This window comes from Ranitomeya imitator, chromosome 5 (assembly GCF_032444005.1).
Source record: "Ranitomeya imitator isolate aRanImi1 chromosome 5, aRanImi1.pri, whole genome shotgun sequence".
NCBI lineage: Eukaryota > Metazoa > Chordata > Amphibia > Anura > Dendrobatidae > Ranitomeya > Ranitomeya imitator.
In genome coordinates this window covers 704,603,968-704,630,663 of record NC_091286.1, presented here as the reverse complement: position 1 = coordinate 704,630,663, position 26,696 = coordinate 704,603,968, and the positions used below count along the sequence as shown (strand labels likewise).

At 42.5% G+C, this 26,696-nt stretch overlaps 43 non-coding genes across 43 annotated transcripts; all 43 read right to left on the bottom strand.

Moving 5' to 3' along the window:
• Positions 1–376: 376 nt before the first annotated feature.
• On the bottom strand, positions 377–448 carry TRNAG-UCC (transfer RNA glycine (anticodon UCC)). The gene has a single exon. It is a non-coding gene; the product is annotated as a tRNA-Gly (tRNA).
• A 754-nt stretch (positions 449–1,202) lies between these two features.
• Positions 1,203–1,288, bottom strand: TRNAY-GUA (transfer RNA tyrosine (anticodon GUA)). The gene is given in 2 exon segments: positions 1,203–1,238; positions 1,252–1,288. It is a non-coding gene; the product is annotated as a tRNA-Tyr (tRNA).
• Positions 1,289–1,384: 96 nt separating this feature from the next.
• TRNAA-AGC (transfer RNA alanine (anticodon AGC)) lies at positions 1,385–1,457 on the bottom strand. The gene has a single exon. It is a non-coding gene; the product is annotated as a tRNA-Ala (tRNA).
• A 692-nt stretch (positions 1,458–2,149) lies between these two features.
• Positions 2,150–2,221, bottom strand: TRNAG-UCC (transfer RNA glycine (anticodon UCC)). Its single transcript has one exon. It is a non-coding gene; the product is annotated as a tRNA-Gly (tRNA).
• A 936-nt stretch (positions 2,222–3,157) lies between these two features.
• TRNAA-AGC (transfer RNA alanine (anticodon AGC)) lies at positions 3,158–3,230 on the bottom strand. The gene has a single exon. It is a non-coding gene; the product is annotated as a tRNA-Ala (tRNA).
• Positions 3,231–3,922: 692 nt separating this feature from the next.
• TRNAG-UCC (transfer RNA glycine (anticodon UCC)) lies at positions 3,923–3,994 on the bottom strand. The gene has a single exon. It is a non-coding gene; the product is annotated as a tRNA-Gly (tRNA).
• Positions 3,995–4,930: 936 nt separating this feature from the next.
• Positions 4,931–5,003, bottom strand: TRNAA-AGC (transfer RNA alanine (anticodon AGC)). Its single transcript has one exon. It is a non-coding gene; the product is annotated as a tRNA-Ala (tRNA).
• Positions 5,004–5,695: 692 nt separating this feature from the next.
• On the bottom strand, positions 5,696–5,767 carry TRNAG-UCC (transfer RNA glycine (anticodon UCC)). The gene has a single exon. It is a non-coding gene; the product is annotated as a tRNA-Gly (tRNA).
• A 754-nt stretch (positions 5,768–6,521) lies between these two features.
• Positions 6,522–6,607, bottom strand: TRNAY-GUA (transfer RNA tyrosine (anticodon GUA)). Its single transcript is given in 2 exon segments — positions 6,522–6,557; positions 6,571–6,607. It is a non-coding gene; the product is annotated as a tRNA-Tyr (tRNA).
• A 96-nt stretch (positions 6,608–6,703) lies between these two features.
• Positions 6,704–6,776, bottom strand: TRNAA-AGC (transfer RNA alanine (anticodon AGC)). The gene has a single exon. It is a non-coding gene; the product is annotated as a tRNA-Ala (tRNA).
• A 698-nt stretch (positions 6,777–7,474) lies between these two features.
• TRNAG-UCC (transfer RNA glycine (anticodon UCC)) lies at positions 7,475–7,546 on the bottom strand. The gene has a single exon. It is a non-coding gene; the product is annotated as a tRNA-Gly (tRNA).
• A 754-nt stretch (positions 7,547–8,300) lies between these two features.
• Positions 8,301–8,386, bottom strand: TRNAY-GUA (transfer RNA tyrosine (anticodon GUA)). Its single transcript is given in 2 exon segments — positions 8,301–8,336; positions 8,350–8,386. It is a non-coding gene; the product is annotated as a tRNA-Tyr (tRNA).
• A 96-nt stretch (positions 8,387–8,482) lies between these two features.
• Positions 8,483–8,555, bottom strand: TRNAA-AGC (transfer RNA alanine (anticodon AGC)). The gene has a single exon. It is a non-coding gene; the product is annotated as a tRNA-Ala (tRNA).
• Positions 8,556–9,253: 698 nt separating this feature from the next.
• On the bottom strand, positions 9,254–9,325 carry TRNAG-UCC (transfer RNA glycine (anticodon UCC)). The gene has a single exon. It is a non-coding gene; the product is annotated as a tRNA-Gly (tRNA).
• A 754-nt stretch (positions 9,326–10,079) lies between these two features.
• Positions 10,080–10,165, bottom strand: TRNAY-GUA (transfer RNA tyrosine (anticodon GUA)). Its single transcript is given in 2 exon segments — positions 10,080–10,115; positions 10,129–10,165. It is a non-coding gene; the product is annotated as a tRNA-Tyr (tRNA).
• Positions 10,166–10,261: 96 nt separating this feature from the next.
• TRNAA-AGC (transfer RNA alanine (anticodon AGC)) lies at positions 10,262–10,334 on the bottom strand. The gene has a single exon. It is a non-coding gene; the product is annotated as a tRNA-Ala (tRNA).
• A 708-nt stretch (positions 10,335–11,042) lies between these two features.
• On the bottom strand, positions 11,043–11,114 carry TRNAG-UCC (transfer RNA glycine (anticodon UCC)). The gene has a single exon. It is a non-coding gene; the product is annotated as a tRNA-Gly (tRNA).
• A 754-nt stretch (positions 11,115–11,868) lies between these two features.
• TRNAY-GUA (transfer RNA tyrosine (anticodon GUA)) lies at positions 11,869–11,954 on the bottom strand. The gene is given in 2 exon segments: positions 11,869–11,904; positions 11,918–11,954. It is a non-coding gene; the product is annotated as a tRNA-Tyr (tRNA).
• A 96-nt stretch (positions 11,955–12,050) lies between these two features.
• On the bottom strand, positions 12,051–12,123 carry TRNAA-AGC (transfer RNA alanine (anticodon AGC)). Its single transcript has one exon. It is a non-coding gene; the product is annotated as a tRNA-Ala (tRNA).
• Positions 12,124–12,821: 698 nt separating this feature from the next.
• On the bottom strand, positions 12,822–12,893 carry TRNAG-UCC (transfer RNA glycine (anticodon UCC)). The gene has a single exon. It is a non-coding gene; the product is annotated as a tRNA-Gly (tRNA).
• A 754-nt stretch (positions 12,894–13,647) lies between these two features.
• On the bottom strand, positions 13,648–13,733 carry TRNAY-GUA (transfer RNA tyrosine (anticodon GUA)). The gene is given in 2 exon segments: positions 13,648–13,683; positions 13,697–13,733. It is a non-coding gene; the product is annotated as a tRNA-Tyr (tRNA).
• Positions 13,734–13,829: 96 nt separating this feature from the next.
• On the bottom strand, positions 13,830–13,902 carry TRNAA-AGC (transfer RNA alanine (anticodon AGC)). The gene has a single exon. It is a non-coding gene; the product is annotated as a tRNA-Ala (tRNA).
• Positions 13,903–14,600: 698 nt separating this feature from the next.
• TRNAG-UCC (transfer RNA glycine (anticodon UCC)) lies at positions 14,601–14,672 on the bottom strand. Its single transcript has one exon. It is a non-coding gene; the product is annotated as a tRNA-Gly (tRNA).
• Positions 14,673–15,426: 754 nt separating this feature from the next.
• On the bottom strand, positions 15,427–15,512 carry TRNAY-GUA (transfer RNA tyrosine (anticodon GUA)). The gene is given in 2 exon segments: positions 15,427–15,462; positions 15,476–15,512. It is a non-coding gene; the product is annotated as a tRNA-Tyr (tRNA).
• Positions 15,513–15,608: 96 nt separating this feature from the next.
• On the bottom strand, positions 15,609–15,681 carry TRNAA-AGC (transfer RNA alanine (anticodon AGC)). Its single transcript has one exon. It is a non-coding gene; the product is annotated as a tRNA-Ala (tRNA).
• Positions 15,682–16,379: 698 nt separating this feature from the next.
• TRNAG-UCC (transfer RNA glycine (anticodon UCC)) lies at positions 16,380–16,451 on the bottom strand. Its single transcript has one exon. It is a non-coding gene; the product is annotated as a tRNA-Gly (tRNA).
• Positions 16,452–17,205: 754 nt separating this feature from the next.
• TRNAY-GUA (transfer RNA tyrosine (anticodon GUA)) lies at positions 17,206–17,291 on the bottom strand. The gene is given in 2 exon segments: positions 17,206–17,241; positions 17,255–17,291. It is a non-coding gene; the product is annotated as a tRNA-Tyr (tRNA).
• Positions 17,292–17,387: 96 nt separating this feature from the next.
• TRNAA-AGC (transfer RNA alanine (anticodon AGC)) lies at positions 17,388–17,460 on the bottom strand. Its single transcript has one exon. It is a non-coding gene; the product is annotated as a tRNA-Ala (tRNA).
• A 698-nt stretch (positions 17,461–18,158) lies between these two features.
• TRNAG-UCC (transfer RNA glycine (anticodon UCC)) lies at positions 18,159–18,230 on the bottom strand. The gene has a single exon. It is a non-coding gene; the product is annotated as a tRNA-Gly (tRNA).
• Positions 18,231–18,984: 754 nt separating this feature from the next.
• TRNAY-GUA (transfer RNA tyrosine (anticodon GUA)) lies at positions 18,985–19,070 on the bottom strand. The gene is given in 2 exon segments: positions 18,985–19,020; positions 19,034–19,070. It is a non-coding gene; the product is annotated as a tRNA-Tyr (tRNA).
• A 96-nt stretch (positions 19,071–19,166) lies between these two features.
• On the bottom strand, positions 19,167–19,239 carry TRNAA-AGC (transfer RNA alanine (anticodon AGC)). Its single transcript has one exon. It is a non-coding gene; the product is annotated as a tRNA-Ala (tRNA).
• A 704-nt stretch (positions 19,240–19,943) lies between these two features.
• On the bottom strand, positions 19,944–20,015 carry TRNAG-UCC (transfer RNA glycine (anticodon UCC)). The gene has a single exon. It is a non-coding gene; the product is annotated as a tRNA-Gly (tRNA).
• A 754-nt stretch (positions 20,016–20,769) lies between these two features.
• On the bottom strand, positions 20,770–20,855 carry TRNAY-GUA (transfer RNA tyrosine (anticodon GUA)). The gene is given in 2 exon segments: positions 20,770–20,805; positions 20,819–20,855. It is a non-coding gene; the product is annotated as a tRNA-Tyr (tRNA).
• A 96-nt stretch (positions 20,856–20,951) lies between these two features.
• Positions 20,952–21,024, bottom strand: TRNAA-AGC (transfer RNA alanine (anticodon AGC)). Its single transcript has one exon. It is a non-coding gene; the product is annotated as a tRNA-Ala (tRNA).
• Positions 21,025–21,721: 697 nt separating this feature from the next.
• Positions 21,722–21,793, bottom strand: TRNAG-UCC (transfer RNA glycine (anticodon UCC)). Its single transcript has one exon. It is a non-coding gene; the product is annotated as a tRNA-Gly (tRNA).
• A 754-nt stretch (positions 21,794–22,547) lies between these two features.
• On the bottom strand, positions 22,548–22,633 carry TRNAY-GUA (transfer RNA tyrosine (anticodon GUA)). The gene is given in 2 exon segments: positions 22,548–22,583; positions 22,597–22,633. It is a non-coding gene; the product is annotated as a tRNA-Tyr (tRNA).
• Positions 22,634–22,729: 96 nt separating this feature from the next.
• On the bottom strand, positions 22,730–22,802 carry TRNAA-AGC (transfer RNA alanine (anticodon AGC)). Its single transcript has one exon. It is a non-coding gene; the product is annotated as a tRNA-Ala (tRNA).
• A 688-nt stretch (positions 22,803–23,490) lies between these two features.
• TRNAG-UCC (transfer RNA glycine (anticodon UCC)) lies at positions 23,491–23,562 on the bottom strand. The gene has a single exon. It is a non-coding gene; the product is annotated as a tRNA-Gly (tRNA).
• A 754-nt stretch (positions 23,563–24,316) lies between these two features.
• TRNAY-GUA (transfer RNA tyrosine (anticodon GUA)) lies at positions 24,317–24,402 on the bottom strand. The gene is given in 2 exon segments: positions 24,317–24,352; positions 24,366–24,402. It is a non-coding gene; the product is annotated as a tRNA-Tyr (tRNA).
• Positions 24,403–24,498: 96 nt separating this feature from the next.
• TRNAA-AGC (transfer RNA alanine (anticodon AGC)) lies at positions 24,499–24,571 on the bottom strand. Its single transcript has one exon. It is a non-coding gene; the product is annotated as a tRNA-Ala (tRNA).
• Positions 24,572–25,259: 688 nt separating this feature from the next.
• Positions 25,260–25,331, bottom strand: TRNAG-UCC (transfer RNA glycine (anticodon UCC)). The gene has a single exon. It is a non-coding gene; the product is annotated as a tRNA-Gly (tRNA).
• Positions 25,332–26,085: 754 nt separating this feature from the next.
• Positions 26,086–26,171, bottom strand: TRNAY-GUA (transfer RNA tyrosine (anticodon GUA)). Its single transcript is given in 2 exon segments — positions 26,086–26,121; positions 26,135–26,171. It is a non-coding gene; the product is annotated as a tRNA-Tyr (tRNA).
• A 96-nt stretch (positions 26,172–26,267) lies between these two features.
• On the bottom strand, positions 26,268–26,340 carry TRNAA-AGC (transfer RNA alanine (anticodon AGC)). The gene has a single exon. It is a non-coding gene; the product is annotated as a tRNA-Ala (tRNA).
• Positions 26,341–26,696: the final 356 nt, after the last annotated feature.

Here is a 26,696-nt window from a genome sequence, read left to right as displayed (position 1 = left end):
TTTGTTTATAGAAACTGCTGAGAGGTCGTGAAGGCCTTCTGGTCCTTTGGCACAAGTTGATCCAGGATTCAGGGTTTTGACCAGTAATTTTTGAGCCAAAACGCGTTTGCTTTTGACAGAAGCTACACCAACCAGCACAATACCAATGTTTACCTTGGCATTGCTTTTGTATTGCGGACTAACCCTACTAAGTTTCAAACAATAACTGATGAGCAGCAAATGGTTTAGATGAAGTGTTGAAAAAGCTAAGAACGCTTCTCTTCGTTTTTTTCTCCTTTTTGTGGTTGCTAAACTGTAAGAAGAGAGTAGAGCATGAGCTTGAACACAAAACATTAAAAGAGAATAAACGCAACACCAATGGTGAAAAAGCAAGCCATGCGTTGGCCGGGAATCGAACCCGGGTCAACTGCTTGGAAGGCAGCTATGCTCACCACTATACCACCAACGCTTACGTAAGCGCGCATTTTTTTTTTACATTTTCTGCAATAACAGTAAACGTTCTAGCAAATCCTTTCTAAGTACATGGAGAATCAAACTGGGGGAGAGTGAAAAAAGTTGTGATGTAGCACAATCCCAAGGAGAACCATTGACCTTTTATGGTTTGTTTATAGAAAATTTTGAGACGTCGTAAAGGCCTTCTGGTCCTTTAGCGGCACGAGTTGAACTGGGATTCAGGGTTTTAACCAGTGTTTTTTTGAGCCAAAAGGGTTTGCTGTAGACAGGGGCATTTAGATGAAATGTAATGATGAAGAGTATAAAACACAACCGTTTAGCAGAGGATGGTTTCGATCCATCGACCTCTGGGTTATGGGCCCAGCACGCTTCCGCTGCGCCACTCTGCTTATGGTGGAGGATGCTCAGAGTTGAAGTCTAATTACTGCCTGCCTTCTGGTCTATGTCATGTAATTTATCAGCCATTTCTTATCTGTTGGCAACTAAATTATTCTTGGTGCTTTGCAAATGTTTGTTTTTGTTGAAAATCATGTCTCTGTGGCGCAATCGGTTAGCGCGTTCGGCTGTTAACCGAAAGGTTGGTGGTTCGAGTCCACCCAGGGACGTTGCACCCTTTTGCTTCAGTTGAAGAAGTTTTTGCATTTGTGCTAAGCATCTCCCTCAAGTAAAAGCCATTTTGCTGACGATGTTTTGAATTCACGAGACAAACTGGAGAAAAACCTTCTGGATGAGATAGGATAAACAAAACTTCCTTCGAGCCGGAATTGAACCAGCGACCTAAGGATTGCTAATTTAGAGCTACAGTCCTCCGCTCTACCAGCTGAGCTATCGAAGGATTGTTGAAAGCCCACTAGGTTTGGCCATGGGTGCCACGAGCAGGTGGTAAAAATGATTCATTCAACCCAGCGAAAAAGGAATTCAGCGGTAGTATTGGAGAATGCGGGCATCGATCCCGCTACCTCTCGCATGCTAAGCGAGCGCTCTACCACTTGAGCTAATCCCCCAAACCTGGCAAACATATCGTCAGTTTCACGTCACACCAGGTCACAATTTTCATATACAATCACACATGCCAGTGCAAGCTTTTTTTTTTTTTTTTTTTTTAAGTGTGGATTCCATTTTTGCATACTGGAAGAACATTTAAGGAGTCTACAACGTGATTGGTGCCCTACAAATACAGTTGGGCAACTTTCTAGCAACCCCTTTCTATGTACATGGAGAATCAAATTGGGGACAGTGAAAAAAACTTGCATAGTTTGAAGAAAAAAGTTGCGATGTAGCACAATCCCAAAAGAGAACCATTGACCTTTTATGGCTTTGTTTGTTTATAGAAACTGCTGAGAGGTCGTGAAGGCCTTCTGGTCCTTTGGCACAAGTTGATCCAGGATTCAGGGTTTTGACCAGTAATTTTTGAGCCAAAACGCGTTTGCTTTTGACAGAAGCTACACCAACCAGCACAATACCAATGTTTACCTTGGCATTGCTTTTGTATTGCGGACTAACCCTACTAAGTTTCAAACAATAACTGATGAGCAGCAAATGGTTTAGATGAAGTGTTGAAAAAGCTAAGAACGCTTCTCTTCGTTTTTTTCTCCTTTTTGTGGTTGCTAAACTGTAAGAAGAGAGTAGAGCATGAGCTTGAACACAAAACATTAAAAGAGAATAAACGCAACACCAATGGTGAAAAAGCAAGCCATGCGTTGGCCGGGAATCGAACCCGGGTCAACTGCTTGGAAGGCAGCTATGCTCACCACTATACCACCAACGCTTACGTAAGCGCGCATTTTTTTTTTACATTTTCTGCAATAACAGTAAACGTTCTAGCAAATCCTTTCTAAGTACATGGAGAATCAAACTGGGGGAGAGTGAAAAAAGTTGTGATGTAGCACAATCCCAAGGAGAACCATTGACCTTTTATGGTTTGTTTATAGAAAATTTTGAGACGTCGTAAAGGCCTTCTGGTCCTTTAGCGGCATGAGTTGAACTGGGATTCAGGGTTTTAACCAGTGTTTTTTTGAGCCAAAAGGGTTTGCTGTAGACAGGGGCATTTAGATGAAATGTAATGATGAAGAGTATAAAACACAACCGTTTAGCAGAGGATGGTTTCGATCCATCGACCTCTGGGTTATGGGCCCAGCACGCTTCCGCTGCGCCACTCTGCTTATGGTGGAGGATGCTCAGAGTTGAAGTCTAATTACTGCCTGCCTTCTGGTCTATGTCATGTAATTTATCAGCCATTTCTTATCTGTTGGCAACTAAATTATTCTTGGTGCTTTGCAAATGTTTGTTTTTGTTGAAAATCATGTCTCTGTGGCGCAATCGGTTAGCGCGTTCGGCTGTTAACCGAAAGGTTGGTGGTTCGAGTCCACCCAGGGACGTTGCACCCTTTTGCTTCAGTTGAAGAAGTTTTTGCATTTGTGCTAAGCATCTCCCTCAAGTAAAAGCCATTTTGCTGACGATGTTTTGAATTCACGAGACAAACTGGAGAAAAACCTTCTGGATGAGATAGGATAAACAAAACTTCCTTCGAGCCGGAATGGAACCAGCGACCTAAGGATTGCTAATTTAGAGCTACAGTCCTCCGCTCTACCAGCTGAGCTATCGAAGGATTGTTGAAAGCCCACTAGGTTTGGCCATGGGTGCCACGAGCAGGTGGTAAAAATGATTCATTCAACCCAGCGAAAAAGGAATTCAGCGGTAGTATTGGAGAATGCGGGCATCGATCCCGCTACCTCTCGCATGCTAAGCGAGCGCTCTACCACTTGAGCTAATCCCCCAAACCTGGCAAACATATCGTCAGTTTCACGTCACACCAGGTCACAATTTTCATATACAATCACACATGCCAGTGCAAGCTTTTTTTTTTTTTTTTTTTTTAAGTGTGGATTCCATTTTTGCATACTGGAAGAACATTTAAGGAGTCTACAACGTGATTGGTGCCCTACAAATACAGTTGGGCAACTTTCTAGCAACCCCTTTCTATGTACATGGAGAATCAAATTGGGGACAGTGAAAAAAACTTGCATAGTTTGAAGAAAAAAGTTGTGATGTAGCACAATCCCAAAAGAGAACCATTGACCTTTTATGGCTTTGTTTGTTTATAGAAACTGCTGAGAGGTCGTGAAGGCCTTCTGGTCCTTTGGCACAAGTTGATCCAGGATTCAGGGTTTTGACCAGTAATTTTTGAGCCAAAACGCGTTTGCTTTTGACAGAAGCTACACCAACCAGCACAATACCAATGTTTACCTTGGCATTGCTTTTGTATTGCGGACTAACCCTACTAAGTTTCAAACAATAACTGATGAGCAGCAAATGGTTTAGATGAAGTGTTGAAAAAGCTAAGAACGCTTCTCTTCGTTTTTTTCTCCTTTTTGTGGTTGCTAAACTGTAAGAAGAGAGTAGAGCATGAGCTTGAACACAAAACATTAAAAGAGAATAAACGCAACACCAATGGTGAAAAAGCAAGCCATGCGTTGGCCGGGAATCGAACCCGGGTCAACTGCTTGGAAGGCAGCTATGCTCACCACTATACCACCAACGCTTACGTAAGCGCGCATTTTTTTTTTACATTTTCTGCAATAACAGTAAACGTTCTAGCAAATCCTTTCTAAGTACATGGAGAATCAAACTGGGGGAGAGTGAAAAAAGTTGTGATGTAGCACAATCCCAAGGAGAACCATTGACCTTTTATGGTTTGTTTATAGAAAATTTTGAGACGTCGTAAAGGCCTTCTGGTCCTTTAGCGGCATGAGTTGAACTGGGATTCAGGGTTTTAACCAGTGTTTTTTTGAGCCAAAAGGGTTTGCTGTAGACAGGGGCATTTAGATGAAATGTAATGATGAAGAGTATAAAACACAACCGTTTAGCAGAGGATGGTTTCGATCCATCGACCTCTGGGTTATGGGCCCAGCACGCTTCCGCTGCGCCACTCTGCTTATGGTGGAGGATGCTCAGAGTTGAAGTCTAATTACTGCCTGCCTTCTGGTCTATGTCATGTAATTTATCAGCCATTTCTTATCTGTTGGCAACTAAATTATTCTTGGTGCTTTGCAAATGTTTGTTTTTGTTGAAAATCATGTCTCTGTGGCGCAATCGGTTAGCGCGTTCGGCTGTTAACCGAAAGGTTGGTGGTTCGAGTCCACCCAGGGACGTTGCACCCTTTTGCTTCAGTTGAAGAAGTTTTTGCATTTGTGCTAAGCATCTCCCTCAAGTAAAAGCCATTTTGCTGACGATGTTTTGAATTCACGAGACAAACTGGAGAAAAACCTTCTGGATGAGATAGGATAAACAAAACTTCCTTCGAGCCGGAATTGAACCAGCAACCTAAGGATTGCTAATTTAGAGCTACAGTCCTCCGCTCTACCAGCTGAGCTATCGAAGGATTGTTGAAAGCCCACTAGGTTTGGCCATGGGTGCCACGAGCAGGTGGTAAAAATGATTCATTCAACCCAGCGAAAAAGGAATTCAGCGGTAGTATTGGAGAATGCGGGCATCGATCCCGCTACCTCTCGCATGCTAAGCGAGCGCTCTACCACTTGAGCTAATCCCCCAAACCTGGCAAACATATCGTCAGTTTCACGTCACACCAGGTCACAATTTTCATATACAATCACACATGCCAGTGCAAGCTTTTTTTTTTTTTTTTTTTTTAAGTGTGGATTCCATTTTTGCATACTGGAAGAACATTTAAGGAGTCTACAACGTGATTGGTGCCCTACAAATACAGTTGGGCAACTTTCTAGCAACCCCTTTCTATGTACATGGAGAATCAAATTGGGGACAGTGAAAAAAACTTGCATAGTTTGAAGAAAAAAGTTGTGATGTAGCACAATCCCAAAAGAGAACCATTGACCTTTTATGGCTTTGTTTGTTTATAGAAACTGCTGAGAGGTCGTGAAGGCCTTCTGGTCCTTTGGCACAAGTTGATCCAGGATTCAGGGTTTTGACCAGTAATTTTTGAGCCAAAACGCGTTTGCTTTTGACAGAAGCTACACCAACCAGCACAATACCAATGTTTACCTTGGCATTGCTTTTGTATTGCGGACTAACCCTACTAAGTTTCAAACAATAACTGATGAGCAGCAAATGGTTTAGATGAAGTGTTGAAAAAGCTAAGAACGCTTCTCTTCGTTTTTTTCTCCTTTTTGTGGTTGCTAAACTGTAAGAAGAGAGTAGAGCATGAGCTTGAACACAAAACATTAAAAGAGAATAAACGCAACACCAATGGTGAAAAAGCAAGCCATGCGTTGGCCGGGAATCGAACCCGGGTCAACTGCTTGGAAGGCAGCTATGCTCACCACTATACCACCAACGCTTACGTAAGCGCGCATTTTTTTTTTACATTTTCTGCAATAACAGTAAACGTTCTAGCAAATCCTTTCTAAGTACATGGAGAATCAAACTGGGGGAGAGTGAAAAAAGTTGTGATGTAGCACAATCCCAAGGAGAACCATTGACCTTTTATGGTTTGTTTATAGAAAATTTTGAGACGTCGTAAAGGCCTTCTGGTCCTTTAGCGGCATGAGTTGAACTGGGATTCAGGGTTTTAACCAGTGTTTTTTTGAGCCAAAAGGGTTTGCTGTAGACAGGGGCATTTAGATGAAATGTAATGATGAAGAGTATAAAACACAACCGTTTAGCAGAGGATGGTTTCGATCCATCGACCTCTGGGTTATGGGCCCAGCACGCTTCCGCTGCGCCACTCTGCTTATGGTGGAGGATGCTCAGAGTTGAAGTCTAATTACTGCCTGCCTTCTGGTCTATGTCATGTAATTTATCAGCCATTTCTTATCTGTTGGCAACTAAATTATTCTTGGTGCTTTGCAAATGTTTGTTTTTGTTGAAAATCATGTCTCTGTGGCGCAATCGGTTAGCGCGTTCGGCTGTTAACCGAAAGGTTGGTGGTTCGAGTCCACCCAGGGACGTTGCACCCTTTTGCTTCAGTTGAAGAAGTTTTTGCATTTGTGCTAAGCATCTCCCTCAAGTAAAAGCCATTTTGCTGACGATGTTTTGAATTCACGAGACAAACTGGAGAAAAACCTTCTGGATGAGATAGGATAAACAAAACTTCCTTCGAGCCGGAATTGAACCAGCGACCTAAGGATTGCTAATTTAGAGCTACAGTCCTCCGCTCTACCAGCTGAGCTATCGAAGGATTGTTGAAAGCCCACTAGGTTTGGCCATGGGTGCCACGAGCAGGTGGTAAAAATGATTCATTCAACCCAGCGAAAAAGGAATTCAGCGGTAGTATTGGAGAATGCGGGCATCGATCCCGCTACCTCTCGCATGCTAAGCGAGCGCTCTACCACTTGAGCTAATCCCCCAAACCTGGCAAACATATCGTCAGTTTCACGTCACACCAGGTCACAATTTTCATATACAATCACACATGCCAGTGCAAGCTTTTTTTTTTTTTTTTTTTTTTTTTTTAATTGTGGATTCCATTTTTGCATACTGGAAGAACATTTAAGGAGTCTACAACGTGATTGGTGCCCTACAAATACAGTTGGGCAACTTTCTAGCAACCCCTTTCTATGTACATGGAGAATCAAATTGGGGACAGTGAAAAAAACTTGCATAGTTTGAAGAAAAAAGTTGCGATGTAGCACAATCCCAAAAGAGAACCATTGACCTTTTATGGCTTTGTTTGTTTATAGAAACTGCTGAGAGGTCGTGAAGGCCTTCTGGTCCTTTGGCACAAGTTGATCCAGGATTCAGGGTTTTGACCAGTAATTTTTGAGCCAAAACGCGTTTGCTTTTGACAGAAGCTACACCAACCAGCACAATACCAATGTTTACCTTGGCATTGCTTTTGTATTGCGGACTAACCCTACTAAGTTTCAAACAATAACTGATGAGCAGCAAATGGTTTAGATGAAGTGTTGAAAAAGCTAAGAACGCTTCTCTTCGTTTTTTTCTCCTTTTTGTGGTTGCTAAACTGTAAGAAGAGAGTAGAGCATGAGCTTGAACACAAAACATTAAAAGAGAATAAACGCAACACCAATGGTGAAAAAGCAAGCCATGCGTTGGCCGGGAATCGAACCCGGGTCAACTGCTTGGAAGGCAGCTATGCTCACCACTATACCACCAACGCTTACGTAAGCGCGCATTTTTTTTTTACATTTTCTGCAATAACAGTAAACGTTCTAGCAAATCCTTTCTAAGTACATGGAGAATCAAACTGGGGGAGAGTGAAAAAAGTTGTGATGTAGCACAATCCCAAGGAGAACCATTGACCTTTTATGGTTTGTTTATAGAAAATTTTGAGACGTCGTAAAGGCCTTCTGGTCCTTTAGCGGCATGAGTTGAACTGGGATTCAGGGTTTTAACCAGTGTTTTTTTGAGCCAAAAGGGTTTGCTGTAGACAGGGGCATTTAGATGAAATGTAATGATGAAGAGTATAAAACACAACCGTTTAGCAGAGGATGGTTTCGATCCATCGACCTCTGGGTTATGGGCCCAGCACGCTTCCGCTGCGCCACTCTGCTTATGGTGGAGGATGCTCAGAGTTGAAGTCTAATTACTGCCTGCCTTCTGGTCTATGTCATGTAATTTATCAGCCATTTCTTATCTGTTGGCAACTAAATTATTCTTGGTGCTTTGCAAATGTTTGTTTTTGTTGAAAATCATGTCTCTGTGGCGCAATCGGTTAGCGCGTTCGGCTGTTAACCGAAAGGTTGGTGGTTCGAGTCCACCCAGGGACGTTGCACCCTTTTGCTTCAGTTGAAGAAGTTTTTGCATTTGTGCTAAGCATCTCCCTCAAGTAAAAGCCATTTTGCTGACGATGTTTTGAATTCACGAGACAAACTGGAGAAAAACCTTCTGGATGAGATAGGATAAACAAAACTTCCTTCGAGCCGGAATTGAACCAGCGACCTAAGGATTGCTAATTTAGAGCTACAGTCCTCCGCTCTACCAGCTGAGCTATCGAAGGATTGTTGAAAGCCCACTAGGTTTGGCCATGGGTGCCACGAGCAGGTGGTAAAAATGATTCATTCAACCCAGCGAAAAAGGAATTCAGCGGTAGTATTGGAGAATGCGGGCATCGATCCCGCTACCTCTCGCATGCTAAGCGAGCGCTCTACCACTTGAGCTAATCCCCCAAACCTGGCAAACATATCGTCAGTTTCACGTCACACCAGGTCACAATTTTCATATACAATCACACATGCCAGTGCAAGCTTTTTTTTTTTTTTTTTTTTTTTTTTTAATTGTGGATTCCATTTTTGCATACTGGAAGAACATTTAAGGAGTCTACAACGTGATTGGTGCCCTACAAATACAGTTGGGCAACTTTCTAGCAACCCCTTTCTATGTACATGGAGAATCAAATTGGGGACAGTGAAAAAAACTTGCATAGTTTGAAGAAAAAAGTTGCGATGTAGCACAATCCCAAAAGAGAACCATTGACCTTTTATGGCTTTGTTTGTTTATAGAAACTGCTGAGAGGTCGTGAAGGCCTTCTGGTCCTTTGGCACAAGTTGATCCAGGATTCAGGGTTTTGACCAGTAATTTTTGAGCCAAAACGCGTTTGCTTTTGACAGAAGCTACACCAACCAGCACAATACCAATGTTTACCTTGGCATTGCTTTTGTATTGCGGACTAACCCTACTAAGTTTCAAACAATAACTGATGAGCAGCAAATGGTTTAGATGAAGTGTTGAAAAAGCTAAGAACGCTTCTCTTCGTTTTTTTCTCCTTTTTGTGGTTGCTAAACTGTAAGAAGAGAGTAGAGCATGAGCTTGAACACAAAACATTAAAAGAGAATAAACGCAACACCAATGGTGAAAAAGCAAGCCATGCGTTGGCCGGGAATCGAACCCGGGTCAACTGCTTGGAAGGCAGCTATGCTCACCACTATACCACCAACGCTTACGTAAGCGCGCATTTTTTTTTTACATTTTCTGCAATAACAGTAAACGTTCTAGCAAATCCTTTCTAAGTACATGGAGAATCAAACTGGGGGAGAGTGAAAAAAGTTGTGATGTAGCACAATCCCAAGGAGAACCATTGACCTTTTATGGTTTGTTTATAGAAAATTTTGAGACGTCGTAAAGGCCTTCTGGTCCTTTAGCGGCATGAGTTGAACTGGGATTCAGGGTTTTAACCAGTGTTTTTTTGAGCCAAAAGGGTTTGCTGTAGACAGGGGCATTTAGATGAAATGTAATGATGAAGAGTATAAAACACAACCGTTTAGCAGAGGATGGTTTCGATCCATCGACCTCTGGGTTATGGGCCCAGCACGCTTCCGCTGCGCCACTCTGCTTATGGTGGAGGATGCTCAGAGTTGAAGTCTAATTACTGCCTGCCTTCTGGTCTATGTCATGTAATTTATCAGCCATTTCTTATCTGTTGGCAACTAAATTATTCTTGGTGCTTTGCAAATGTTTGTTTTTGTTGAAAATCATGTCTCTGTGGCGCAATCGGTTAGCGCGTTCGGCTGTTAACCGAAAGGTTGGTGGTTCGAGTCCACCCAGGGACGTTGCACCCTTTTGCTTCAGTTGAAGAAGTTTTTGCATTTGTGCTAAGCATCTCCCTCAAGTAAAAGCCATTTTGCTGACGATGTTTTGAATTCACGAGACAAACTGGAGAAAAACCTTCTGGATGAGATAGGATAAACAAAACTTCCTTCGAGCCGGAATTGAACCAGCGACCTAAGGATTGCTAATTTAGAGCTACAGTCCTCCGCTCTACCAGCTGAGCTATCGAAGGATTGTTGAAAGCCCACTAGGTTTGGCCATGGGTGCCACGAGCAGGTGGTAAAAATGATTCATTCAACCCAGCGAAAAAGGAATTCAGCGGTAGTATTGGAGAATGCGGGCATCGATCCCGCTACCTCTCGCATGCTAAGCGAGCGCTCTACCACTTGAGCTAATCCCCCAAACCTGGCAAACATATCGTCAGTTTCACGTCACACCAGGTCACAATTTTCATATACAATCACACATGCCAGTGCAAGCTTTTTTTTTTTTTTTTTTTTTTTTTTTTTTTTTTTTAAATTGTGGATTCCATTTTTGCATACTGGAAGAACATTTAAGGAGTCTACAACGTGATTGGTGCCCTACAAATACAGTTGGGCAACTTTCTAGCAACCCCTTTCTATGTACATGGAGAATCAAATTGGGGACAGTGAAAAAAACTTGCATAGTTTGAAGAAAAAAGTTGCGATGTAGCACAATCCCAAAAGAGAACCATTGACCTTTTATGGCTTTGTTTGTTTATAGAAACTGCTGAGAGGTCGTGAAGGCCTTCTGGTCCTTTGGCACAAGTTGATCCAGGATTCAGGGTTTTGACCAGTAATTTTTGAGCCAAAACGCGTTTGCTTTTGACAGAAGCTACACCAACCAGCACAATACCAATGTTTACCTTGGCATTGCTTTTGTATTGCGGACTAACCCTACTAAGTTTCAAACAATAACTGATGAGCAGCAAATGGTTTAGATGAAGTGTTGAAAAAGCTAAGAACGCTTCTCTTCGTTTTTTTCTCCTTTTTGTGGTTGCTAAACTGTAAGAAGAGAGTAGAGCATGAGCTTGAACACAAAACATTAAAAGAGAATAAACGCAACACCAATGGTGAAAAAGCAAGCCATGCGTTGGCCGGGAATCGAACCCGGGTCAACTGCTTGGAAGGCAGCTATGCTCACCACTATACCACCAACGCTTACGTAAGCGCGCATTTTTTTTTTACATTTTCTGCAATAACAGTAAACGTTCTAGCAAATCCTTTCTAAGTACATGGAGAATCAAACTGGGGGAGAGTGAAAAAAGTTGTGATGTAGCACAATCCCAAGGAGAACCATTGACCTTTTATGGTTTGTTTATAGAAAATTTTGAGACGTCGTAAAGGCCTTCTGGTCCTTTAGCGGCATGAGTTGAACTGGGATTCAGGGTTTTAACCAGTGTTTTTTTGAGCCAAAAGGGTTTGCTGTAGACAGGGGCATTTAGATGAAATGTAATGATGAAGAGTATAAAACACAACCGTTTAGCAGAGGATGGTTTCGATCCATCGACCTCTGGGTTATGGGCCCAGCACGCTTCCGCTGCGCCACTCTGCTTATGGTGGAGGATGCTCAGAGTTGAAGTCTAATTACTGCCTGCCTTCTGGTCTATGTCATGTAATTTATCAGCCATTTCTTATCTGTTGGCAACTAAATTATTCTTGGTGCTTTGCAAATGTTTGTTTTTGTTGAAAATCATGTCTCTGTGGCGCAATCGGTTAGCGCGTTCGGCTGTTAACCGAAAGGTTGGTGGTTCGAGTCCACCCAGGGACGTTGCACCCTTTTGCTTCAGTTGAAGAAGTTTTTGCATTTGTGCTAAGCATCTCCCTCAAGTAAAAGCCATTTTGCTGACGATGTTTTGAATTCACGAGACAAACTGGAGAAAAACCTTCTGGATGAGATAGGATAAACAAAACTTCCTTCGAGCCGGAATTGAACCAGCGACCTAAGGATTGCTAATTTAGAGCTACAGTCCTCCGCTCTACCAGCTGAGCTATCGAAGGATTGTTGAAAGCCCACTAGGTTTGGCCATGGGTGCCACGAGCAGGTGGTAAAAATGATTCATTCAACCCAGCGAAAAAGGAATTCAGCGGTAGTATTGGAGAATGCGGGCATCGATCCCGCTACCTCTCGCATGCTAAGCGAGCGCTCTACCACTTGAGCTAATCCCCCAAACCTGGCAAACATATCGTCAGTTTCACGTCACACCAGGTCACAATTTTCATATACAATCACACATGCCAGTGCAAGCTTTTTTTTTTTTTTTTTTTTTTTTTTTAATTGTGGATTCCATTTTTGCATACTGGAAGAACATTTAAGGAGTCTACAACGTGATTGGTGCCCTACAAATACAGTTGGGCAACTTTCTAGCAACCCCTTTCTATGTACATGGAGAATCAAATTGGGGACAGTGAAAAAAACTTGCATAGTTTGAAGAAAAAAGTTGCGATGTAGCACAATCCCAAAAGAGAACCATTGACCTTTTATGGCTTTGTTTGTTTATAGAAACTGCTGAGAGGTCGTGAAGGCCTTCTGGTCCTTTGGCACAAGTTGATCCAGGATTCAGGGTTTTGACCAGTAATTTTTGAGCCAAAACGCGTTTGCTTTTGACAGAAGCTACACCAACCAGCACAATACCAATGTTTACCTTGGCATTGCTTTTGTATTGCGGACTAACCCTACTAAGTTTCAAACAATAACTGATGAGCAGCAAATGGTTTAGATGAAGTGTTGAAAAAGCTAAGAACGCTTCTCTTCGTTTTTTTCTCCTTTTTGTGGTTGCTAAACTGTAAGAAGAGAGTAGAGCATGAGCTTGAACACAAAACATTAAAAGAGAATAAACGCAACACCAATGGTGAAAAAGCAAGCCATGCGTTGGCCGGGAATCGAACCCGGGTCAACTGCTTGGAAGGCAGCTATGCTCACCACTATACCACCAACGCTTACGTAAGCGCGCATTTTTTTTTTACATTTTCTGCAATAACAGTAAACGTTCTAGCAAATCCTTTCTAAGTACATGGAGAATCAAACTGGGGGAGAGTGAAAAAAGTTGTGATGTAGCACAATCCCAAGGAGAACCATTGACCTTTTATGGTTTGTTTATAGAAAATTTTGAGACGTCGTAAAGGCCTTCTGGTCCTTTAGCGGCATGAGTTGAACTGGGATTCAGGGTTTTAACCAGTGTTTTTTTGAGCCAAAAGGGTTTGCTGTAGACAGGGGCATTTAGATGAAATGTAATGATGAAGAGTATAAAACACAACCGTTTAGCAGAGGATGGTTTCGATCCATCGACCTCTGGGTTATGGGCCCAGCACGCTTCCGCTGCGCCACTCTGCTTATGGTGGAGGATGCTCAGAGTTGAAGTCTAATTACTGCCTGCCTTCTGGTCTATGTCATGTAATTTATCAGCCATTTCTTATCTGTTGGCAACTAAATTATTCTTGGTGCTTTGCAAATGTTTGTTTTTGTTGAAAATCATGTCTCTGTGGCGCAATCGGTTAGCGCGTTCGGCTGTTAACCGAAAGGTTGGTGGTTCGAGTCCACCCAGGGACGTTGCACCCTTTTGCTTCAGTTGAAGAAGTTTTTGCATTTGTGCTAAGCATCTCCCTCAAGTAAAAGCCATTTTGCTGACGATGTTTTGAATTCACGAGACAAACTGGAGAAAAACCTTCTGGATGAGATAGGATAAACAAAACTTCCTTCGAGCCGGAATTGAACCAGCGACCTAAGGATTGCTAATTTAGAGCTACAGTCCTCCGCTCTACCAGCTGAGCTATCGAAGGATTGTTGAAAGCCCACTAGGTTTGGCCATGGGTGCCACGAGCAGGTGGTAAAAATGATTCATTCAACCCAGCGAAAAAGGAATTCAGCGGTAGTATTGGAGAATGCGGGCATCGATCCCGCTACCTCTCGCATGCTAAGCGAGCGCTCTACCACTTGAGCTAATCCCCCAAACCTGGCAAACATATCGTCAGTTTCACGTCACACCAGGTCACAATTTTCATATACAATCACACATGCCAGTGCAAGCTTTTTTTTTTTTTTTTTTTTTTTTTTTAATTGTGGATTCCATTTTTGCATACTGGAAGAACATTTAAGGAGTCTACAACGTGATTGGTGCCCTACAAATACAGTTGGGCAACTTTCTAGCAACCCCTTTCTATGTACATGGAGAATCAAATTGGGGACAGTGAAAAAAACTTGCATAGTTTGAAGAAAAAAGTTGCGATGTAGCACAATCCCAAAAGAGAACCATTGACCTTTTATGGCTTTGTTTGTTTATAGAAACTGCTGAGAGGTCGTGAAGGCCTTCTGGTCCTTTGGCACAAGTTGATCCAGGATTCAGGGTTTTGACCAGTAATTTTTGAGCCAAAACGCGTTTGCTTTTGACAGAAGCTACACCAACCAGCACAATACCAATGTTTACCTTGGCATTGCTTTTGTATTGCGGACTAACCCTACTAAGTTTCAAACAATAACTGATGAGCAGCAAATGGTTTAGATGAAGTGTTGAAAAAGCTAAGAACGCTTCTCTTCGTTTTTTTCTCCTTTTTGTGGTTGCTAAACTGTAAGAAGAGAGTAGAGCATGAGCTTGAACACAAAACATTAAAAGAGAATAAACGCAACACCAATGGTGAAAAAGCAAGCCATGCGTTGGCCGGGAATCGAACCCGGGTCAACTGCTTGGAAGGCAGCTATGCTCACCACTATACCACCAACGCTTACGTAAGCGCGCATTTTTTTTTTACATTTTCTGCAATAACAGTAAACGTTCTAGCAAATCCTTTCTAAGTACATGGAGAATCAAACTGGGGGAGAGTGAAAAAAGTTGTGATGTAGCACAATCCCAAGGAGAACCATTGACCTTTTATGGTTTGTTTATAGAAAATTTTGAGACGTCGTAAAGGCCTTCTGGTCCTTTAGCGGCATGAGTTGAACTGGGATTCAGGGTTTTAACCAGTGTTTTTTTGAGCCAAAAGGGTTTGCTGTAGACAGGGGCATTTAGATGAAATGTAATGATGAAGAGTATAAAACACAACCGTTTAGCAGAGGATGGTTTCGATCCATCGACCTCTGGGTTATGGGCCCAGCACGCTTCCGCTGCGCCACTCTGCTTATGGTGGAGGATGCTCAGAGTTGAAGTCTAATTACTGCCTGCCTTCTGGTCTATGTCATGTAATTTATCAGCCATTTCTTATCTGTTGGCAACTAAATTATTCTTGGTGCTTTGCAAATGTTTGTTTTTGTTGAAAATCATGTCTCTGTGGCGCAATCGGTTAGCGCGTTCGGCTGTTAACCGAAAGGTTGGTGGTTCGAGTCCACCCAGGGACGTTGCACCCTTTTGCTTCAGTTGAAGAAGTTTTTGCATTTGTGCTAAGCATCTCCCTCAAGTAAAAGCCATTTTGCTGACGATGTTTTGAATTCACGAGACAAACTGGAGAAAAACCTTCTGGATGAGATAGGATAAACAAAACTTCCTTCGAGCCGGAATTGAACCAGCGACCTAAGGATTGCTAATTTAGAGCTACAGTCCTCCGCTCTACCAGCTGAGCTATCGAAGGATTGTTGAAAGCCCACTAGGTTTGGCCATGGGTGCCACGAGCAGGTGGTAAAAATGATTCATTCAACCCAGCGAAAAAGGAATTCAGCGGTAGTATTGGAGAATGCGGGCATCGATCCCGCTACCTCTCGCATGCTAAGCGAGCGCTCTACCACTTGAGCTAATCCCCCAAACCTGGCAAACATATCGTCAGTTTCACGTCACACCAGGTCACAATTTTCATATACAATCACACATGCCAGTGCAAGCTTTTTTTTTTTTTTTTTTTTTTTTTTTAATTGTGGATTCCATTTTTGCATACTGGAAGAACATTTAAGGAGTCTACAACGTGATTGGTGCCCTACAAATACAGTTGGGCAACTTTCTAGCAACCCCTTTCTATGTACATGGAGAATCAAATTGGGGACAGTGAAAAAAACTTGCATAGTTTGAAGAAAAAAGTTGCGATGTAGCACAATCCCAAAAGAGAACCATTGACCTTTTATGGCTTTGTTTGTTTATAGAAACTGCTGAGAGGTCGTGAAGGCCTTCTGGTCCTTTGGCACAAGTTGATCCAGGATTCAGGGTTTTGACCAGTAATTTTTGAGCCAAAACGCGTTTGCTTTTGACAGAAGCTACACCAACCAGCACAATACCAATGTTTACCTTGGCATTGCTTTTGTATTGCGGACTAACCCTACTAAGTTTCAAACAATAACTGATGAGCAGCAAATGGTTTAGATGAAGTGTTGAAAAAGCTAAGAACGCTTCTCTTCGTTTTTTTCTCCTTTTTGTGGTTGCTAAACTGTAAGAAGAGAGTAGAGCATGAGCTTGAACACAAAACATTAAAAGAGAATAAACGCAACACCAATGGTGAAAAAGCAAGCCATGCGTTGGCCGGGAATCGAACCCGGGTCAACTGCTTGGAAGGCAGCTATGCTCACCACTATACCACCAACGCTTACGTAAGCGCGCATTTTTTTTTTACATTTTCTGCAATAACAGTAAACGTTCTAGCAAATCCTTTCTAAGTACATGGAGAATCAAACTGGGGGAGAGTGAAAAAAGTTGTGATGTAGCACAATCCCAAGGAGAACCATTGACCTTTTATGGTTTGTTTATAGAAAATTTTGAGACGTCGTAAAGGCCTTCTGGTCCTTTAGCGGCATGAGTTGAACTGGGATTCAGGGTTTTAACCAGTGTTTTTTTGAGCCAAAAGGGTTTGCTGTAGACAGGGGCATTTAGATGAAATGTAATGATGAAGAGTATAAAACACAACCGTTTAGCAGAGGATGGTTTCGATCCATCGACCTCTGGGTTATGGGCCCAGCACGCTTCCGCTGCGCCACTCTGCTTATGGTGGAGGATGCTCAGAGTTGAAGTCTAATTACTGCCTGCCTTCTGGTCTATGTCATGTAATTTATCAGCCATTTCTTATCTGTTGGCAACTAAATTATTCTTGGTGCTTTGCAAATGTTTGTTTTTGTTGAAAATCATGTCTCTGTGGCGCAATCGGTTAGCGCGTTCGGCTGTTAACCGAAAGGTTGGTGGTTCGAGTCCACCCAGGGACGTTGCACCCTTTTGCTTCAGTTGAAGAAGTTTTTGCATTTGTGCTAAGCATCTCCCTCAAGTAAAAGCCATTTTGCTGACGATGTTTTGAATTCACGAGACAAACTGGAGAAAAACCTTCTGGATGAGATAGGATAAACAAAACTTCCTTCGAGCCGGAATTGAACCAGCGACCTAAGGATTGCTAATTTAGAGCTACAGTCCTCCGCTCTACCAGCTGAGCTATCGAAGGATTGTTGAAAGCCCACTAGGTTTGGCCATGGGTGCCACGAGCAGGTGGTAAAAATGATTCATTCAACCCAGCGAAAAAGGAATTCAGCGGTAGTATTGGAGAATGCGGGCATCGATCCCGCTACCTCTCGCATGCTAAGCGAGCGCTCTACCACTTGAGCTAATCCCCCAAACCTGGCAAACATATCGTCAGTTTCACGTCACACCAGGTCACAATTTTCATATACAATCACACATGCCAGTGCAAGCTTTTTTTTTTTTTTTTTTTTTTTTTTTAATTGTGGATTCCATTTTTGCATACTGGAAGAACATTTAAGGAGTCTACAACGTGATTGGTGCCCTACAAATACAGTTGGGCAACTTTCTAGCAACCCCTTTCTATGTACATGGAGAATCAAATTGGGGACAGTGAAAAAAACTTGCATAGTTTGAAGAAAAAAGTTGCGATGTAGCACAATCCCAAAAGAGAACCATTGACCTTTTATGGCTTTGTTTGTTTATAGAAACTGCTGAGAGGTCGTGAAGGCCTTCTGGTCCTTTGGCACAAGTTGATCCAGGATTCAGGGTTTTGACCAGTAATTTTTGAGCCAAAACGCGTTTGCTTTTGACAGAAGCTACACCAACCAGCACAATACCAATGTTTACCTTGGCATTGCTTTTGTATTGCGGACTAACCCTACTAAGTTTCAAACAATAACTGATGAGCAGCAAATGGTTTAGATGAAGTGTTGAAAAAGCTAAGAACGCTTCTCTTCGTTTTTTTCTCCTTTTTGTGGTTGCTAAACTGTAAGAAGAGAGTAGAGCATGAGCTTGAACACAAAACATTAAAAGAGAATAAACGCAACACCAATGGTGAAAAAGCAAGCCATGCGTTGGCCGGGAATCGAACCCGGGTCAACTGCTTGGAAGGCAGCTATGCTCACCACTATACCACCAACGCTTACGTAAGCGCGCATTTTTTTTTTACATTTTCTGCAATAACAGTAAACGTTCTAGCAAATCCTTTCTAAGTACATGGAGAATCAAACTGGGGGAGAGTGAAAAAAGTTGTGATGTAGCACAATCCCAAGGAGAACCATTGACCTTTTATGGTTTGTTTATAGAAAATTTTGAGACGTCGTAAAGGCCTTCTGGTCCTTTAGCGGCATGAGTTGAACTGGGATTCAGGGTTTTAACCAGTGTTTTTTTGAGCCAAAAGGGTTTGCTGTAGACAGGGGCATTTAGATGAAATGTAATGATGAAGAGTATAAAACACAACCGTTTAGCAGAGGATGGTTTCGATCCATCGACCTCTGGGTTATGGGCCCAGCACGCTTCCGCTGCGCCACTCTGCTTATGGTGGAGGATGCTCAGAGTTGAAGTCTAATTACTGCCTGCCTTCTGGTCTATGTCATGTAATTTATCAGCCATTTCTTATCTGTTGGCAACTAAATTATTCTTGGTGCTTTGCAAATGTTTGTTTTTGTTGAAAATCATGTCTCTGTGGCGCAATCGGTTAGCGCGTTCGGCTGTTAACCGAAAGGTTGGTGGTTCGAGTCCACCCAGGGACGTTGCACCCTTTTGCTTCAGTTGAAGAAGTTTTTGCATTTGTGCTAAGCATCTCCCTCAAGTAAAAGCCATTTTGCTGACGATGTTTTGAATTCACGAGACAAACTGGAGAAAAACCTTCTGGATGAGATAGGATAAACAAAACTTCCTTCGAGCCGGAATTGAACCAGCGACCTAAGGATTGCTAATTTAGAGCTACAGTCCTCCGCTCTACCAGCTGAGCTATCGAAGGATTGTTGAAAGCCCACTAGGTTTGGCCATGGGTGCCACGAGCAGGTGGTAAAAATGATTCATTCAACCCAGCGAAAAAGGAATTCAGCGGTAGTATTGGAGAATGCGGGCATCGATCCCGCTACCTCTCGCATGCTAAGCGAGCGCTCTACCACTTGAGCTAATCCCCCAAACCTGGCAAACATATCGTCAGTTTCACGTCACACCAGGTCACAATTTTCATATACAATCACACATGCCAGTGCAAGCTTTTTTTTTTTTTTTTTTTTTTTTTTTTTTTTAAGTGTGGATTCCATTTTTGCATACTGGAAGAACATTTAAGGAGTCTACAACGTGATTGGTGCCCTACAAATACAGTTGGGCAACTTTCTAGCAACCCCTTTCTATGTACATGGAGAATCAAATTGGGGACAGTGAAAAAAACTTGCATAGTTTGAAGAAAAAAGTTGCGATGTAGCACAATCCCAAAAGAGAACCATTGACCTTTTATGGCTTTGTTTGTTTATAGAAACTGCTGAGAGGTCGTGAAGGCCTTCTGGTCCTTTGGCACAAGTTGATCCAGGATTCAGGGTTTTGACCAGTAATTTTTGAGCCAAAACGCGTTTGCTTTTGACAGAAGCTACACCAACCAGCACAATACCAATGTTTACCCTTGGCATTGCTTTTGTATTGCGGACTAACCCTACTAAGTTTCAAACAATAACTGATGAGCAGCAAATGGTTTAGATGAAGTGTTGAAAAAGCTAAGAACGCTTCTCTTCGTTTTTTTCTCCTTTTTGTGGTTGCTAAACTGTAAGAAGAGAGTAGAGCATGAGCTTGAACACAAAACATTAAAAGAGAATAAACGCAACACCAATGGTGAAAAAGCAAGCCATGCGTTGGCCGGGAATCGAACCCGGGTCAACTGCTTGGAAGGCAGCTATGCTCACCACTATACCACCAACGCTTACGTAAGCGCGCATTTTTTTTTTACATTTTCTGCAATAACAGTAAACGTTCTAGCAAATCCTTTCTAAGTACATGGAGAATCAAACTGGGGGAGAGTGAAAAAAGTTGTGATGTAGCACAATCCCAAGGAGAACCATTGACCTTTTATGGTTTGTTTATAGAAAATTTTGAGACGTCGTAAAGGCCTTCTGGTCCTTTAGCGGCATGAGTTGAACTGGGATTCAGGGTTTTAACCAGTGTTTTTTTGAGCCAAAAGGGTTTGCTGTAGACAGGGGCATTTAGATGAAATGTAATGATGAAGAGTATAAAACACAACCGTTTAGCAGAGGATGGTTTCGATCCATCGACCTCTGGGTTATGGGCCCAGCACGCTTCCGCTGCGCCACTCTGCTTATGGTGGAGGATGCTCAGAGTTGAAGTCTAATTACTGCCTGCCTTCTGGTCTATGTCATGTAATTTATCAGCCATTTCTTATCTGTTGGCAACTAAATTATTCTTGGTGCTTTGCAAATGTTTGTTTTTGTTGAAAATCATGTCTCTGTGGCGCAATCGGTTAGCGCGTTCGGCTGTTAACCGAAAGGTTGGTGGTTCGAGTCCACCCAGGGACGTTGCACCCTTTTGCTTCAGTTGAAGAAGTTTTTGCATTTGTGCTAAGCATCTCCCTCAAGTAAAAGCCATTTTGCTGACGATGTTTTGAATTCACGAGACAAACTGGAGAAAAACCTTCTGGATGAGATAGGATAAACAAAACTTCCTTCGAGCCGGAATTGAACCAGCGACCTAAGGATTGCTAATTTAGAGCTACAGTCCTCCGCTCTACCAGCTGAGCTATCGAAGGATTGTTGAAAGCCCACTAGGTTTGGCCATGGGTGCCACGAGCAGGTGGTAAAAATGATTCATTCAACCCAGCGAAAAAGGAATTCAGCGGTAGTATTGGAGAATGCGGGCATCGATCCCGCTACCTCTCGCATGCTAAGCGAGCGCTCTACCACTTGAGCTAATCCCCCAAACCTGGCAAACATATCGTCAGTTTCACGTCACACCAGGTCACAATTTTCATATACAATCACACATGCCAGTGCAAGCTTTTTTTTTTTTTTTTTTTTTTTTTTAATTGTGGATTCCATTTTTGCATACTGGAAGAACATTTAAGGAGTCTACAACGTGATTGGTGCCCTACAAATACAGTTGGGCAACTTTCTAGCAACCCCTTTCTATGTACATGGAGAATCAAATTGGGGACAGTGAAAAAAACTTGCATAGTTTGAAGAAAAAAGTTGCGATGTAGCACAATCCCAAAAGAGAACCATTGACCTTTTATGGCTTTGTTTGTTTATAGAAACTGCTGAGAGGTCGTGAAGGCCTTCTGGTCCTTTGGCACAAGTTGATCCAGGATTCAGGGTTTTGACCAGTAATTTTTGAGCCAAAACGCGTTTGCTTTTGACAGAAGCTACACCAACCAGCACAATACCAATGTTTACCTTGGCATTGCTTTTGTATTGCGGACTAACCCTACTAAGTTTCAAACAATAACTGATGAGCAGCAAATGGTTTAGATGAAGTGTTGAAAAAGCTAAGAACGCTTCTCTTCGTTTTTTTCTCCTTTTTGTGGTTGCTAAACTGTAAGAAGAGAGTAGAGCATGAGCTTGAACACAAAACATTAAAAGAGAATAAACGCAACACCAATGGTGAAAAAGCAAGCCATGCGTTGGCCGGGAATCGAACCCGGGTCAACTGCTTGGAAGGCAGCTATGCTCACCACTATACCACCAACGCTTACGTAAGTGCGCATTTTTTTTTTACATTTTCTGCAATAACAGTAAACGTTCTAGCAAATCCTTTCTAAGTACATGGAGAATCAAACTGGGGGAGAGTGAAAAAAGTTGTGATGTAGCACAATCCCAAGGAGAACCATTGACCTTTTATGGTTTGTTTATAGAAAATTTTGAGACGTCGTAAAGGCCTTCTGGTCCTTTAGCGGCACGAGTTGAACTGGGATTCAGGGTTTTAACCAGTGTTTTTTTGAGCCAAAAGGGTTTGCTGTAGACAGGGGCATTTAGATGAAATGTAATGATGAAGAGTATAAAACACAACCGTTTAGCAGAGGATGGTTTCGATCCATCGACCTCTGGGTTATGGGCCCAGCACGCTTCCGCTGCGCCACTCTGCTTATGGTGGAGGATGCTCAGAGTTGAAGTCTAATTACTGCCTGCCTTCTGGTCTATGTCATGTAATTTATCAGCCATTTCTTATCTGTTGGCAACTAAATTATTCTTGGTGCTTTGCAAATGTTTGTTTTTGTTGAAAATCATGTCTCTGTGGCGCAATCGGTTAGCGCGTTCGGCTGTTAACCGAAAGGTTGGTGGTTCGAGTCCACCCAGGGACGTTGCACCCTTTTGCTTCAGTTGAAGAAGTTTTTGCATTTGTGCTAAGCATCTCCCTCAAGTAAAAGCCATTTTGCTGACGATGTTTTGAATTCACGAGACAAACTGGAGAAAAACCTTCTGGATGAGATAGGATAAACAAAACTTCCTTCGAGCCGGAATTGAACCAGCGACCTAAGGATTGCTAATTTAGAGCTACAGTCCTCCGCTCTACCAGCTGAGCTATCGAAGGATTGTTGAAAGCCCACTAGGTTTGGCCATGGGTGCCACGAGCAGGTGGTAAAAATGATTCATTCAACCCAGCGAAAAAGGAATTCAGCGGTAGTATTGGAGAATGCGGGCATCGATCCCGCTACCTCTCGCATGCTAAGCGAGCGCTCTACCACTTGAGCTAATCCCCCAAACCTGGCAAACATATCGTCAGTTTCACGTCACACCAGGTCACAATTTTCATATACAATCACACATGCCAGTGCAAGCTTTTTTTTTTTTTTTTTAAGTGTGGATTCCATTTTTGCATACTGGAAGAACATTTAAGGAGTCTACAACGTGATTGGTGCCCTACAAATACAGTTGGGCAACTTTCTAGCAACCCCTTTCTATGTACATGGAGAATCAAATTGGGGACAGTGAAAAAAACTTGCATAGTTTGAAGAAAAAAGTTGCGATGTAGCACAATCCCAAAAGAGAACCATTGACCTTTTATGGCTTTGTTTGTTTATAGAAACTGCTGAGAGGTCGTGAAGGCCTTCTGGTCCTTTGGCACAAGTTGATCCAGGATTCAGGGTTTTGACCAGTAATTTTTGAGGCAAAACGCGTTTGCTTTTGACAGAAGCTACACCAACCAGCACAATACCAATGTTTACCTTGGCATTGCTTTTGTATTGCGGACTAACCCTACTAAGTTTCAAACAATAACTGATGAGCAGCAAATGGTTTAGATGAAGTGTTGAAAAAGCTAAGAACGCTTCTCTTCGTTTTTTTCTCCTTTTTGTGGTTGCTAAACTGTAAGAAGAGAGTAGAGCATGAGCTTGAACACAAAACATTAAAAGAGAATAAACGCAACACCAATGGTGAAAAAGCAAGCCATGCGTTGGCCGGGAATCGAACCCGGGTCAACTGCTTGGAAGGCAGCTATGCTCACCACTATACCACCAACGCTTACGTAAGCGCGCATTTTTTTTTTACATTTTCTGCAATAACAGTAAACGTTCTAGCAAATCCTTTCTAAGTACATGGAGAATCAAACTGGGGGAGAGTGAAAAAAGTTGTGATGTAGCACAATCCCAAGGAGAACCATTGACCTTTTATGGTTTGTTTATAGAAAATTTTGAGACGTCGTAAAGGCCTTCTGGTCCTTTAGCGGCATGAGTTGAACTGGGATTCAGGGTTTTAACCAGTGTTTTTTTGAGCCAAAAGGGTTTGCTGTAGACAGGGGCATTTAGATGAAATGTAATGATGAAGAGTATAAAACACAACCGTTTAGCAGAGGATGGTTTCGATCCATCGACCTCTGGGTTATGGGCCCAGCACGCTTCCGCTGCGCCACTCTGCTTATGGTGGAGGATGCTCAGAGTTGAAGTCTAATTACTGCCTGCCTTCTGGTCTATGTCATGTAATTTATCAGCCATTTCTTATCTGTTGGCAACTAAATTATTCTTGGTGCTTTGCAAATGTTTGTTTTTGTTGAAAATCATGTCTCTGTGGCGCAATCGGTTAGCGCGTTCGGCTGTTAACCGAAAGGTTGGTGGTTCGAGTCCACCCAGGGACGTTGCACCCTTTTGCTTCAGTTGAAGAAGTTTTTGCATTTGTGCTAAGCATCTCCCTCAAGTAAAAGCCATTTTGCTGACGATGTTTTGAATTCACGAGACAAACTGGAGAAAAACCTTCTGGATGAGATAGGATAAACAAAACTTCCTTCGAGCCGGAATTGAACCAGCGACCTAAGGATTGCTAATTTAGAGCTACAGTCCTCCGCTCTACCAGCTGAGCTATCGAAGGATTGTTGAAAGCCCACTAGGTTTGGCCATGGGTGCCACGAGCAGGTGGTAAAAATGATTCATTCAACCCAGCGAAAAAGGAATTCAGCGGTAGTATTGGAGAATGCGGGCATCGATCCCGCTACCTCTCGCATGCTAAGCGAGCGCTCTACCACTTGAGCTAATCCCCCAAACCTGGCAAACATATCGTCAGTTTCACGTCACACCAGGTCACAATTTTCATATACAATCACACATGCCAGTGCAAGCTTTTTTTTTTTTTTTTTAAGTGTGGATTCCATTTTTGCATACTGGAAGAACATTTAAGGAGTCTACAACGTGATTGGTGCCCTACAAATACAGTTGGGCAACTTTCTAGCAACCCCTTTCTATGTACATGGAGAATCAAATTGGGGACAGTGAAAAAAACTTGCATAGTTTGAAGAAAAAAGTTGCGATGTAGCACAATCCCAAAAGAGAACCATTGACCTTTTATGGCTTTGTTTGTTTATAGAAACTGCTGAGAGGTCGTGAAGGCCTTCTGGTCCTTTGGCACAAGTTGATCCAGGATTCAGGGTTTTGACCAGTAATTTTTGAGCCAAAACGCGTTTGCTTTTGACAGAAGCTACACCAACCAGCACAATACCAATGTTTACCTTGGCATTGCTTTTGTATTGCGGACTAACCCTACTAAGTTTCAAACAATAACTGATGAGCAGCAAATGGTTTAGATGAAGTGTTGAAAAAGCTAAGAACGCTTCTCTTCGTTTTTTTCTCCTTTTTGTGGTTGCTAAACTGTAAGAAGAGAGTAGAGCATGAGCTTGAACACAAAACATTAAAAGAGAATAAACGCAACACCAATGGTGAAAAAGCAAGCCATGCGTTGGCCGGGAATCGAACCCGGGTCAACTGCTTGGAAGGCAGCTATGCTCACCACTATACCACCAACGCTTACGTAAGCGCGCATTTTTTTTTTACATTTTCTGCAATAACAGTAAACGTTCTAGCAAATCCTTTCTAAGTACATGGAGAATCAAACTGGGGGAGAGTGAAAAAAGTTGTGATGTAGCACAATCCCAAGGAGAACCATTGACCTTTTATGGTTTGTTTATAGAAAATTTTGAGACGTCGTAAAGGCCTTCTGGTCCTTTAGCGGCATGAGTTGAACTGGGATTCAGGGTTTTAACCAGTGTTTTTTTGAGCCAAAAGGGTTTGCTGTAGACAGGGGCATTTAGATGAAATGTAATGATGAAGAGTATAAAACACAACCGTTTAGCAGAGGATGGTTTCGATCCATCGACCTCTGGGTTATGGGCCCAGCACGCTTCCGCTGCGCCACTCTGCTTATGGTGGAGGATGCTCAGAGTTGAAGTCTAATTACTGCCTGCCTTCTGGTCTATGTCATGTAATTTATCAGCCATTTCTTATCTGTTGGCAACTAAATTATTCTTGGTGCTTTGCAAATGTTTGTTTTTGTTGAAAATCATGTCTCTGTGGCGCAATCGGTTAGCGCGTTCGGCTGTTAACCGAAAGGTTGGTGGTTCGAGTCCACCCAGGGACGTTGCACCCTTTTGCTTCAGTTGAAGAAGTTTTTGCATTTGTGCTAAGCATCTCCCTCAAGTAAAAGCCATTTTGCTGACGATGTTTTGAATTCACGAGACAAACTGGAGAAAAACCTTCTGGATGAGATAGGATAAACAAAACTTCCTTCGAGCCGGAATTGAACCAGCGACCTAAGGATTGCTAATTTAGAGCTACAGTCCTCCGCTCTACCAGCTGAGCTATCGAAGGATTGTTGAAAGCCCACTAGGTTTGGCCATGGGTGCCACGAGCAGGTGGTAAAAATGATTCATTCAACCCAGCGAAAAAGGAATTCAGCGGTAGTATTGGAGAATGCGGGCATCGATCCCGCTACCTCTCGCATGCTAAGCGAGCGCTCTACCACTTGAGCTAATCCCCCAAACCTGGCAAACATATCGTCAGTTTCACGTCACACCAGGTCACAATTTTCATATACAATCACACATGCCAGTGCAAGCTTTTTTTTTTTTTTTTTAAGTGTGGATTCCATTTTTGCATACTGGAAGAACATTTAAGGAGTCTACAACGTGATTGGTGCCCTACAAATACAGTTGGGCAACTTTCTAGCAACCCCTTTCTATGTACATGGAGAATCAAATTGGGGACAGTGAAAAAAACTTGCATAGTTTGAAGAAAAAAGTTGCGATGTAGCACAATCCCAAAAGAGAACCATTGACCTTTTATGGCTTTGTTTGTTTATAGAAACTGCTGAGAGGTCGTGAAGGCCTTCTGGTC